This window comes from Nyctereutes procyonoides, unplaced genomic scaffold (assembly GCF_905146905.1).
Source record: "Nyctereutes procyonoides isolate TBG_1078 unplaced genomic scaffold, NYPRO_anot_genome, whole genome shotgun sequence".
NCBI lineage: Eukaryota > Metazoa > Chordata > Mammalia > Carnivora > Canidae > Nyctereutes > Nyctereutes procyonoides.
The window spans coordinates 13837450-13849944 of record NW_026575044.1 but is presented as its reverse complement, the minus strand read 5'-3'; the positions used below and the strand labels follow the sequence as shown (position 1 = coordinate 13849944).

Genomic DNA, 12495 nt, shown 5'->3' with positions numbered 1-12495 from the left:
TGCCTTCAGCTCAGGGCGTGATCCTGGGGACCAGAGATCGAGTCCCACATCAGGCTCCCTGCACGGAGCCTGCTTCTCCCTCTGCCTGTGTCTCTGCCTCTCTCTCTCTCTCTGTGTTCTCATGAATAAATAAATAAAACCTAAAAAAAAAAAAAATTTCCTAGTGAGGGAGAGCTCAACATCTACTCTATAGGTAGAGTTTACTTTACAAGAAGCAGTAAAATGCTGACTTTCTCCAAAATTCAAAAATACACAGAGTGGACTCCAAGTAAACTGATTTTAAACCCAACAAACGGATTCTAAAATCTTGGGAAGTTAATAAAAAATCTACAAGAACTAAAAAGTGAATTTTTGCAAGGTTGCAGGATCTGAGGTCAACAACCAACCATCTGTTGTGTCCACACATATTGACAGAAATAGCTGAAAGGTGATACGTAAAAACTGCCTTTTAAAATATGAAACATGAGAAAAAAATAAATAAAACAAAACAAAATAAAATAATAAAATTAAATTAAATAAAATAAGAAACATGGGGGTGCCCGGGCAGCTCAGTCAGTTAAGCCTCCGACTCTTGGTTTTGGCTCAGGTCATGATCTCAGGGTCATGGGAAAGAGCCCAATGTCCACATAGGGTTCTGTGCTCAGGGGAGAGTCTGCTTCTCCCTCCCCCTGCTCTCTAAAACAAACAAAATATGAAACATTTAGAGACACATCTGACAGAAGATGTAGAAAAACTTGTTCACTAGAAACTATGAAACAGTGCCGAGAAAAATTAAAGACCCCCAAGTGAAATATGCCATGCTGATCCCCGGGAACTGGGTGATGTCAGGGCATCAGGTCCTCCAACTGACCCATGGGGTCAACACACTCTCAGCCATAATCTCAGGCTGAGGGGTGTGTAAAAACTGTAAAACTGACAAACTCATTTTAAAACCTATATGGAAATGAATAGGTGGGGGTGAATGGGTGACGGGCACTGAGGGGGACACTTGACGGGATGAGCACTGGGTATTATTCTGTATGTTGGTAAATTGAACACAAATAAAAATTAATTTATTAAAAAAAAGAGAATAAAAAAAAGGAAATGAATAGGACCCAGAATAATCAAAACAACTCTGAACACAAAGAATAGCATTGGAAAAACTTGTATTTCCTAACTGTAAGACTTACTATATGGTTACAATAACCAAACCAGGGTCACTAAGAGAGATCGGCAGAATAAAGTGGAGTCTGGGCCACACACGCATGATCAAGTGGTCTGCAGCAAAGGTACCAAAGCAATTCAGGGGAAAGAATAAACTTTCCAGCAAACGGTGCCTCAACTGGACACCCAGGTGCCAAATACATAAATACAAACCCTTAGCCCTAATCTCACACGGAAGAAGTAACTAAAAATAAATCATAGCTCTAAATGTGAAGAGCTAGAACCAGACAATTTCTAGGTGAAAACACAGGAGAAAACTTAACTGAGTTTGAATTTGACAATTCAATGTACTTGTTAAACACAAAGTGCCCAAAGTATAGGAGGAAGAACTGATATATTGCATTTCATCAAAATTGATAATTTTTTTTGCTTCAAAATACACTTGTATTTTACTGTATGCAAATTTAAAACAAGTTTTGTTTTGTTTTTTAAGATTTTATTTATTCATGAGAGACACACACAGAGAGGCAGAGACACAGGCAAAGGGAGAAGCAGGCTCCATGCAAGACTCGATCCCGAGTCTCCAGGATCACACCCTGGACCGAAGGTGGCGCTAAACCGCTGAGCCACCAGGGCTGCCCTAAAACAAGTTTTAAAAGACACTGCTACAAAATGAAAAAGCTAGTCACAGACTCGAAGAAGATAGTCACAGAACCATATCTGACAAAGGAACTGTATTTAGAATAGACAAAGAGCCCCTATGTTTCAATAACTGAGTCAAGAGTAGGCAATTCTATCTAATGAAAAATGGACAGGGCGCCTGGGTGGTTCAGTGAGTTGGGCATCTGGCTTCTGTTCAGGTCATGATCCCAGGTTCCTGGGATTGAGCACCAGGTCAGGCTCCCTGTTCAGCGAGGAGCCTGCTTCTCCCTCTTCCTCTGCCCCTCCCCCTGCTTGTGCTCTCTCTCTCTCTCTCTCTCTCTCAAATAAATAAATAAATAAAATCTTTTTTAAAAATGAACAAAATGCCTGAATGAACAGGTCCCTAAAGAGGACACATGCATGGAAATAGGCACACACACAATGCTGACCACCATCAGCCATCAGGGATGTGCTGATAAGAACCACAGTAGGATAGCATTACACACCTGCCAGAGACTGACAGTACACAATGCTGGTGGGAGTGCAGATCAACTGGAACTTTTGACAATTGCTAGTGGGAATATAAAATTGTAAAACCACTTTGGAAAACAGTTAAACATACACCTAGCCCATGACACCACTGTTCTCCCCTGGGGTCCATATAAGGTCTTATGCATGAACATTCAGAGCAGTTTTATTTGTAATACTCAAGCCATCCATCAATGGGGGAACAGACACACAGATGACCCACAGAATGAACTACTGCTTGGCAAGGAAAAGGAACACACAGCTGATCTGTACAAGACTGGACAGCCTCAAATGATTGTGTTGAGTGACAGAAGTCAGACAAGAAAAGAGGTCACAGTGCAGGACACAGAAGTACAGACGTGAGCCAATCTACAGTGAAAGGATCCCCCAGGAAAGTTCCCTGGGGTGGGGGAGAAGAGAGAGACTAAAGGTGCACTTGGGGGTGACAAGTATGTTTGTTATCTTGATGGTAGCAAGTGTCACAGATGTAAATGTATGTCAAAACACATCGAGGTACATACTCCACATGTGTACATTTTGACTGCATATCAAATATACCTCAATAAAGCTATTAAAATGAAAAAAACAGGATTAAGGGAAAAAAAGTATTCTGGGCCCACAGCAGAAACTAAATATTGCTTTTCTCAATTACAAACATGCAGGCAGATGGTTTTTACTGGTAATACAAGCCTGCCCCAACACATTCTGTTCATTATCCAAGTCACAGTGTTGTTAGATCACAAAATTAGGCAATGGCCTTTGGATTTAAAACAGAGAAAACCACAATACATACATACATACACACATACACTCTTGCATTCTATTTGTACATACACATGATTATTTAATAAATTAATACACAGGCAAGTCCCAAATACTCCCAAATACCCCCATTATTGGAGACGCAGCACAAATAATCAGCAAAAACAGATAATCCAAAAAGCAATTTCATTTGTCTTTGTAATTTAATAAATGGTTTTGTTTTGCAGAAGATAAATTCTCAGGGATGTTGGGCTCTGACATTAAAATGAACGGTCACCCCTCCTTCCCGAATTTTACACTAGGGCAGGAGTGAAGGTGATCAGAGAAAGCAAGGATGAATCACCCTGACATGCATAAAGCAGCTGAGTTCCGTGTAGACAATGAGAGTTCTGAAGCGTTTGGAGGTATCTGCCAGTATTTCAGGTAATTGTCTGCCCATGTGTCCCCTTCTCACCCTCTGGAGCTGCCCCAGAGCTTTGCTAGGTCTCTAAGTGCAGGCACCTCAATGTGAAACATATGCTCACATATAAGAGACAGAAAAAGCAAAAGATTTGATGCTGAGATTCTGTCAGTAAATTCTCAGTGATTATAGTCTTTGATGAACTAGTCGCTATATAGGAATGAGGGAGAGAGGCATGTATGACGGGGCATACAGTTCAGGTAGAGGACGACACCAGATGAGCACCTGGCCAGCGGGTATGATAGGGACATCTAAGGGAGGCTTTCAGGCGGGCACTACAGACATGTACCCTTCCTATCCTACGGCCTTTCTTAAGGCTTTATTATTTGGGCACAGCAAATGCGAAGTACTCAAACAGGAAAGCATCACACATATGTCCCTGTTGTGTAATGCTCCTGAATCCACAAAGAAACAAGGACACATTTACAATCAATCAATAACCATCAAGGATATAAATTTCATTATCATCCAAAGTTAAGTCCTAACTATATGGCCATGAGACAAGAGCATTAGTGAGACCACCCTCTGGGAATTTTCAATCTAAGCAGTAACAGTGAGGTTTCAAACAGGGACCACAACCCCAGTAAATGAAACCAACTGCTGGTTATCTACACCAAGAAGACAGGCAAGAGAAGCCCAAGACTATATTTGAAGTCTTGCATTCCTGGTGGGTTTCTGACACCATGCAGTCCCAGGCACCCTGCCTACCTTGAGTCAGCCTCTTCATGAGGACCCTGATCTCAGAGGCTTATCATCACTATTAAATAAGACTCTAAGCATAAAAACTCATCAGAGTATGAGCAAATCCAATCCTCCAACATGGAAAAAGGATTCTGCACCATGACCAGGTGGGAATCTGTTCCAGGAATGCAAGGTTGGTTTAACACAGACATTTCTCTGGAGAAGATATGCAAATGAGCAGCAGGCACCTGACAAGCTGCTCAACGTCATTCATCATTAAGGAGATGCAATGTCAGGGACCACGTGTCCCCATCACTTCCAAGGCAACAGAAAGACACACGAATGCACAGCACAGGGCAGGAGTGTATGCTGATGGAGAGGATGCCAGCCAATGTGAGATGGGTCTAAGTCTGGTGGAAGGGAAAGAACCCCAGATTCCTGTCAAGTTCAGGCTGCCAGGTTATCCCCCTCTTCCCTCCTCACCCCGTCTCCTGCATGCCTTCCTGAGGCAGTGGGCTGGCCCCTGGGCCGGCCATCTTTCTGCCCTACACAATTTATTTTCCAATCCTGTCGCTTTCAGGTAAAAAGCTCTCTGCATGATGATGAGGACAGACTGGGCAGGGCAGCCTTACAGACAAACAGGTCCCCAGGGAAGGAAGGTTCCCCCATTTGTGGGAAGCGAGGAGCTAAGCTGTATTGGAAGGGGGGCAATTCAAACATGAGAAAGAGTTGTCAGAATAGTGTGTCCAGTGTCTCTTGCTGCAACAACACGAGTGGGAGCAGCAGGTGCCGGGCTCACAGCGGAACTTCTCAGATCGCTTTAAGAAAATGGCAGACAAGCCAGACCTGGGGAAATCGCCAGCTTCGACAAAGCCAAGCTGAAGAAAATGGAGACGCAGGAGAAGAACACCCTGCCAATCAAAGAGACCACTGAGCAGGAGAAGCAGAGTGAGTTTTCCTAGAACCTAGAGGATTCCACACCCCTGTCATCTTCGAGACACCCCAGTCGTGATGTGGAGGAAGAGCCACCCGCAAGATGGACATGAGCAACAGGCTGCACTGTGAACCTGGGCACTCCATGCCGACGCCACCGGCCTTGCGGGCTTCTGAGGGGACCTCCCCCAGTCGGACTGCCAAATTCTCCGGTTTGCCCTGGGATATTATAGCAAATTATTTGTATGATTAATTAAAATAAAACACACCTCGTGGCAAAAAAAAAAAAAAAAAAAAAAGAATAGCGTGTCCTCCAAGGGCCACCAAGTCTCAGGAGGGGGAGGGCAAAAGGGAAACCAGGTCAACCTCCCTTATCCGCCCCAGGCTTCCTCACATACCCACGACGAGTGGAAAATGCTCTGCAGAGGGAAAGCACCGTGCATATGCTTGGGGTTGCAGGGTTATTACATTAAGTGGGTTCTTAGCCTTTGCCTGCTCTCCATCCTGGTTCTTGCCACAGCACCCTAATAAAACTCACCAACACAGGAAATGATAGGAAGCAGAGTCTTGGCAAGGAGCCCTGCTGACCGAGTACAGTTTGGAGGCAGCGCAGGTCACCAGCAGGTCAGATGTAGACAGAACATCAGTGGTGCACCTGCTGGGACTCCCCTCAGTCAAAAGGAGATCTTCAGGTCACCACTTCTGGAGACTTTTTCTCTACCTCTCCAGCTCCCTTCCCATCCTTTTGCTCCTCTGTGCTTCCTACCCTACGAAACACCATCCCTGAGAGTGTTCTCTGGGAAAATACAAGCATACACGCACAGCGTCCCCCATTGGGAACACTTTTCCAGAGTAACAGAGCTCACAGGGCTCCCAAGCAACTCAGTCTCTGGGGTAAACAACCAAAGGGGCAATGGCAAGACCATGGGATGAACGCAGAGCTTGGAGTCCCAGATTACCAAGGTGACTGTTACAGGGAACATGGGGATATGGGCTTCAGACACCAAATCTCACTCTCCCACTTTATGATGGATATGAGGCCCAGCAAGGTTAAGGGATCTGGCTTAAGACTGTATGCATTCCTCAACAAAGAGAAGTAATCCAAACAAAACAAGGGGTTTGAACAGACATTTCTTTAAAGATGTGCAAACAGCTAATAAGCCCATGAGAAGATGTTTCATGTGGAAGGCCATCTGGGATCTGGGCGTTCCTCAACGTGCTGAACACAGAGCTACCAGGGGATCCAGCAATCCCCCTGCCCCAGGTCCCAGGTAAAGCCCCGAGGGATGAGAACACCTGTCCCCACAAAAACCCACACAGGAATGTCCTCAGTAGCATTATTCACACCGGCCTCAAGTGGAGAAAACTGAGCACCCATGAGCCGAGGAGTGAGCAGAGCTGGCCTAGAGCATGACGGAATCCTCTTCAGGCACAAAGGGAACATGGCGCTGGCACACACTGTGACATGGATGGACCTTGCCACCCCAGACCAGTAGGAGGAAGCCAGGCACAAAAGGCCAAGGAGCAGAGGGTTCCCTTCACAGGAAATGTCCAGAATAAATGAATCCACAGAAAGAGAAAAGAGATTAATGGTTGCCTAGGGCTGAGGGAGGGCTGGTGGGGAGGGCGACTACAATGAGCACATCTTTGGGGTGATGAAAGTTTTCCAAAACAAGCAAGCAAATATACTGAACAACCCTGAATCGTATGCTCCGAAGTGGTGAGTTTTAGGTATGTGAATTCTTCTCTATAAAGTTGTTAATGGAAAAACTGTCGGGGAGCCCGGCTCAGTAGGTAGAGCACATGACTCTACCTCAGGGTTGTGAGTTTAAACCTCATGTTGGGTTTAGTGATAACTCAAAAACAAAACCATTTAAAAAACTGTATCTTGAATAGATAAGTAAACCTTCACTGAGCATCCACCCATGACATGGTCCCAGGTACCACAGAGGACACACAGGTAAGCCACCAACTAGCTCAGAGGTGCCACGTTGCATAGTGGAAGAGCACAGGGTGACTTCTGAGGGCTCTGTGTTCTTCCTGACACCCCGGGGCCCCCACCCGCGTGCCACCCTCTCCTGCTCACCAACCAAGCAGGGGGCAGAAAGAGGGTGGAGTTCTCTGCTTCCCAGATGGTCCCGAGGGTCCCGAGTGGGCAGCGGGCAGGGAGACCCGCCTTGGAAGAGGCTTGGCTCCCTTCCGGGGTGCGTGGGTGCAACAGCCCTCCCGGAGAGGTAAAGAGAACAGCGCCCTGCTCTGTGGGGATGCTGGGCGCACTCTAATCCTGGTTCCATCTCTTTCAGGTCAGTTGCTAAAGCCTCTCTAGGCCCGATTCCCCATCTGCAACGTGTGAGTGCAAATCCCTGCCTGCCTGCCTTCATAAGACAATGGACAGGAAGGACCATTCCACAAGTGACACATGGTTGTGTACAAATACAGAGGAGCACCGTTGGTGCGCGTTTTCCTGGGTCCCAAAACTTCCATCCCTGTCTTCATCAACTACGTCCTCCCTCCTTGAACTGCTGACCGCCCTCCTGACTCTGACCTTTCCCTTCATCCTGATGGATAGGAACCCAGCTTTTACTATACTCACTTATGTTTGGATCACAAGCAACAAGCTCCTTAACTTCCCCAACAGACTCCAGTCACAGTGCACCCCCGGTCTAGAGAATGCTGCCTCCCATCTGATACAGATTTGACGAACGTGTTGAGTACATAAAAAATCGCCACATCCCAGACAAGGGGTGTGCAGTGGGACCTGATGAGGGGGCAGGCTTCCATGCCTTGTACAGTCCTTTCTCAACTCTCCAGGCTTCCAGTTCAGAAGTGGCGAGAGGCCAGAGCTAAAGCAGCAGAGGCAGCAGGCCCAGGTCAGGCCCTGCCGGGAGAACTAGGATGTCCTCTGGGTTTCTGCTGTGTAATGAGGTAATCCCAAGGCCTGGAGTGAGGTTTAGGAAACCCACAGGGGCTGCCAGGCCTCATGCTGCACTGACTGTGGTTCACTGACCTACACCTACACCTCTGACTCCTGCGGCCACGGGTCTGGAGAACCTAAGGTGTTTTCTAGAAATTGAACCCACTGATTCAGAGGGAAAAGAGGAAAGCAAGAGAACAGGGTGAGACAAGGGTCAGAGGACCCTTGGAAACTCCCAACTGTGTGGTCCCCAAGTCCAATTTCTTTTTTTTTTTTTTCCCCAAGTCCAATTTCAAGGGAAGCAACAGAAGCCCCAGAACAGCATGGCATTCCCTCAGCCCCCAGAGACACGACCAGGGCTGCTGCGGGCAGAACAGCCACTCTGTGGAAGTCCCAAGGCCCCGGCTCCTTCTCGCTGTCCAGGCTCACCCACCCACAGTTCTGTGGTCTCTCAAGAGACCACCCCACTCCTTCTAGCCGTTGACCCTCTATGGTGTGTGCCCTCTTGATCCCAGCTCTTGGTTTCATGCCTTCATATAAAGGTCCCTTCCTCCAGGAAGCCTTCCTCAGAGTCCATCCCATGAGCTCCAGCTGATACCACAGAAGAGAGTTCGGGTGCCATCAGCCACCCCCTCCTCCCCCCACCTCCTTCTGTCCACCCGCCCCCAGCCCCAGGCTCCTGGAGGGCAGTGCATGCAGGTTGTTCACGCTGAACCCCAGGGCCTGAAGCTTCTTGAAGTGGACCAACCTTCTTATCTGAGGGAAGGCACAGACACTCCCAAACAGCCCTGTTCCTGTGAAGATGTTGGAACCTGAGTGGTTCCTGTCCCCAGCCATAGGCCTGGAGGAGGAGAAAGGGTCTGTGGCTCAAGTCTCAGACAAGGTCCCATTCACAAAGCTACTCACTCCACTCTCTCCACCACCTCCCCTAGAACAACAGTGGCCTTTCTCTGCAGGGCAGTCTACTCTGGGAAATGAATGGGGCCAGCCTGGGGCAAGCGGGACAATAGCAGGGTGGGCCTGGTGCTGTCAGACCCGGGAGGGGAAAGGCAGCCCGGAAACTGGGCCACCGAGGGGGAAATCCCCCTTGCTCTGCGCCCCCACCGCCAGCAGCCCAACAAGGATGCTCTGTCCCTACAAGAAATACCAAGTGCCCAAGACCTAGTACCAAGAACAACAAGGGGAATTCTTGGTCTCAGTTCCCGGCAGCAAATTTAGAGCTGCCTTCTTAAAAACCCTTGGCAAGGCAGGCTGGGATCAGAAAGGTCCAGAAGGACCTACAGGTAAAGGCCAGTAGCAGCAGCAGGTGGGCACTGGTCATGAAGAAACGGATGGGGCAGCAGGAAGGAACCCAGAAGAACCAACGGGCATCGCTTTGAACCTCGGGCAGCTGGAGAAGACACAACCACCAGCAGAAAACACGGAGAGAGTGAAAGAACACCAGCACTTAGTTACCACAGTGTACTACGGGCGAGGCCTTCTGCTGGAACCTGTACATGAATTATCCCACACCCAGAAGAGATAACCAAGCCCAACTGCTCTGTGTGTGCTGAAGGCATGCTGGATGATGGAAACATGCCGATGTGGTGGTGTCGGCCAGGATAGGTCTCCCTGCGGCCGTGGGGAGAAAGGGAATGCCCGGGTACAGATGTGAAGGGAGGTGTGTGGGCCCAGGAAGAAGACCGGCAACTGTTCAGTGGGGCTGAATCCAACGAAAGGGCCATGAAGTCTGGCTGCTGAGGTCTGGGCTGGAAAGTAAAGACACCACAGGTGTCTAGCAACAGATGCCTTTAGGATGAGATCCTGCGTACCGTGTTTGGCGTCCCCAGAGCTGTGTCTGCTGGTCCCTAGTTTAGGGTGAGCACAGGCCAGAGCCCCCTGAGTCGTTGCCCAAGCAACTGCCTGCACAACACCCATCACGTCAGACACCAGAGGCCACACGGCTAGTTAGCAGCCGAGCAAGGGTGCCTCTCAGACCTTCTCACTCAAGATCCTGGACTCTGGGACTCAGGTCCTAGCACTGCGTCTGCAAAGCACGCCTCTCGCCCTGGGGTTTGGTGGGCTATGTGGGGCTGGGGTGGGATTAGTTCATCGAGATCCATCAAACACATGCCCACCTCCTAGATCAGGACTGTCTTCCTTAAGGATCTGCCAGACGCAGCTCCTCTCCCAGCTCCCCTGAGAGTCACGGCTATGGTGGAGGGGGCCCAACCGATGGGTCATGTTAGCAGGATGTCTCACTGGCTGGGCCATTGTCAGAGGACTGCGTGGCACCACCAGGAGATGGTGGGCTCACCGGCCATCCTATTCTCTCTAGCCACCTCCCTACCCGCCTCCCAGCCAATCAGTCTCAAGACCTGGGGAATCAAATTTGATTCAGCCTTAACAGACCTTGTTGATTTTCCTCCCGAAATGTCTTTCAGGGCAGCCCCGGTGGTGCAGCGGTTTAGCACTGCCTGCAGCCCAGGGCGTGATCCTGGTGGAGACCCTGGATCAAGTCCCACGTCAGGCTCTCTGTATGGTGCCTGCTTCTCCCTCTGCCTCTATCTGTCTCTCTCTCTCGGTCTCTATGAATAAATAAATAAAATCTTAAAAAAAAAAATGTCTTTCAGATCCTGCCCCTCTTGTCTGTTCAACATTATCTCTTGCCAAGACTGCCGCAAAACCTCCCTGGGGCCCTCCTGGCCCCAGGCTCTATCCATCTACATGTCGTGGAGGTCACCATTCTCTCTGTAAAGGCTGTTTTTACTAGCCTATAACACAGAAACTTCCCTGGCTCCCAGCACCTTTACCCGCCCATCCTACCCCTCCACAGCCTAATCACTCTCTCCTCCACAAAGACCAACAATCTTACCACTATGCTTGGTCCCACCTGCGACCTTTGCCTGTGCTGTTCCCTTGTCTGAGGATACCTCTCTTCTCTTCTTGACTTCAAGCCACCCCCGCCTGGCTGCGCTCCTACACGCCAACTTTCTGCTCTTCTCTAAATGTACCTTCGGGTAACATCGGGATTCAGCAATTACGTACTATCCCTTCACGGTTTCCTGCTGTTTCACTAATAACCTTTCCCAGCAAGAACGTAAGCTCCACATTCTTGCACATTATCTGCCAGAATGCCGAAAACTGGGCTAGGCGTGTGGCTCTGCGATAAATATCTGCCGCCCAACAAACTGACTGCAACTTGCCCGGATCACGGGGTATCACCTGGAGGACTGCTGGAGCCGTTGGGTCCCCTATGTGAACGGAGGGGAGGCCATGACCGGTGACTACAGGTCTCATCAGACCATTTTATAGTAGCTTCAAATACTAGTGGAGAAAGTGCTAGAAATCACCACTCTGAAATCACTTACTCTGACTTTTCAAAGCTCCTTTCTGGTGCATTCATATCTTCATTTACTCTTCTTTAGAATGAGAAGGGAAATCCTGAAGAAGTCAGTAAAGATGACAGAGGTACACGCAGGACTTTAGGACCTATGCTGAAGTCAGGATTAAACTGTAGCAGAGGCAAGTCTGAGACCCTAAAGGAGCCCTAGCCATGGACAGTGTGGCACCGCCTTCCATGAGGGGCCACCCAACATGGGAGAGACCCTCCATCTGCAGTAACTAGCTCCAGAGGAGTCCCATCTAGAGCCAAGATAAACCGGCAAGGTGACCTTTTCAGAGCTGGGACACATGTGACTTTCCTGCCACGACTCCAGGTGTTTCTCCAGCAGGAAAGCACGCCCCAGGTCCTGCTGTGGGTTCACGAGGGGTCATGAGTTTGCGGCCCTTCCACGTTCCTCCCTCATTTCAGTGCCCAGCTCTGTTCCAGATTCTGATTCCAGAAGGCCAGAGCAAGACTCCTGGGGCAGTGGGGAGCGTCCTGGCTCTGGAAAGGACATAGGCACGGTGTTCTCAGGGGAACCAGACCCGAGAGGTTGTAGCTGGCGCTCCAAAGGCTCTTCCCCTGGGGATCCAACGTGCCTGTGAATAAAGTAATGATTCCCTTTTTCTTCTGAGATAGAACCTGCAGCTTCTTTACTGCTGCCTCCCCGATGGGGTGCAGGAGTGACCCTGGAGGCTGGAGCCGTCCAGGTATGGGTCTTTCCACAAGCCACTCGGTGACTGAGAAGAGGAAGCATAGACTGTCCCTGGGGAGAAGAGGGTTTGCAGACCACAACATGAACCCTGGAATTAAGTTTTTAAAATTACAAACCAATCAAGTGGAGTTTTAAAGGCAGTGAGTGCCCCTGTGAAGGCCTGAAGCAGATTCAGCCAACATGGATAGAAACGGCCCCCTCGAGAGCAAAGCCCTTCCCTCATCGGAACCTGAGCCCCAGACCTTCAGAGGGTGGGCCAAGGTGTCCCAAACTCTACTAGTGCAGGCTAGGAGTTTCCAGGACTCCTCTGTTGGGAATTGGCTGTTGCCCTTCATAGAATCTTTTTAATTTTT

At 49.0% G+C, this 12495-nt stretch overlaps 1 protein-coding gene and 1 pseudogene across 6 annotated transcripts in view; one reads left to right on the top strand and one right to left on the bottom strand.

The window, feature by feature from the left end:
- ARHGEF11 (Rho guanine nucleotide exchange factor 11) overlaps positions 1–12495 on the bottom strand; it is an 88109-nt gene that overhangs the window by 68828 nt on the left and 6786 nt on the right. The window lies entirely within an intron of this gene.
- Positions 5045–5178, top strand: LOC129508704 (thymosin beta-10-like; annotated as a pseudogene).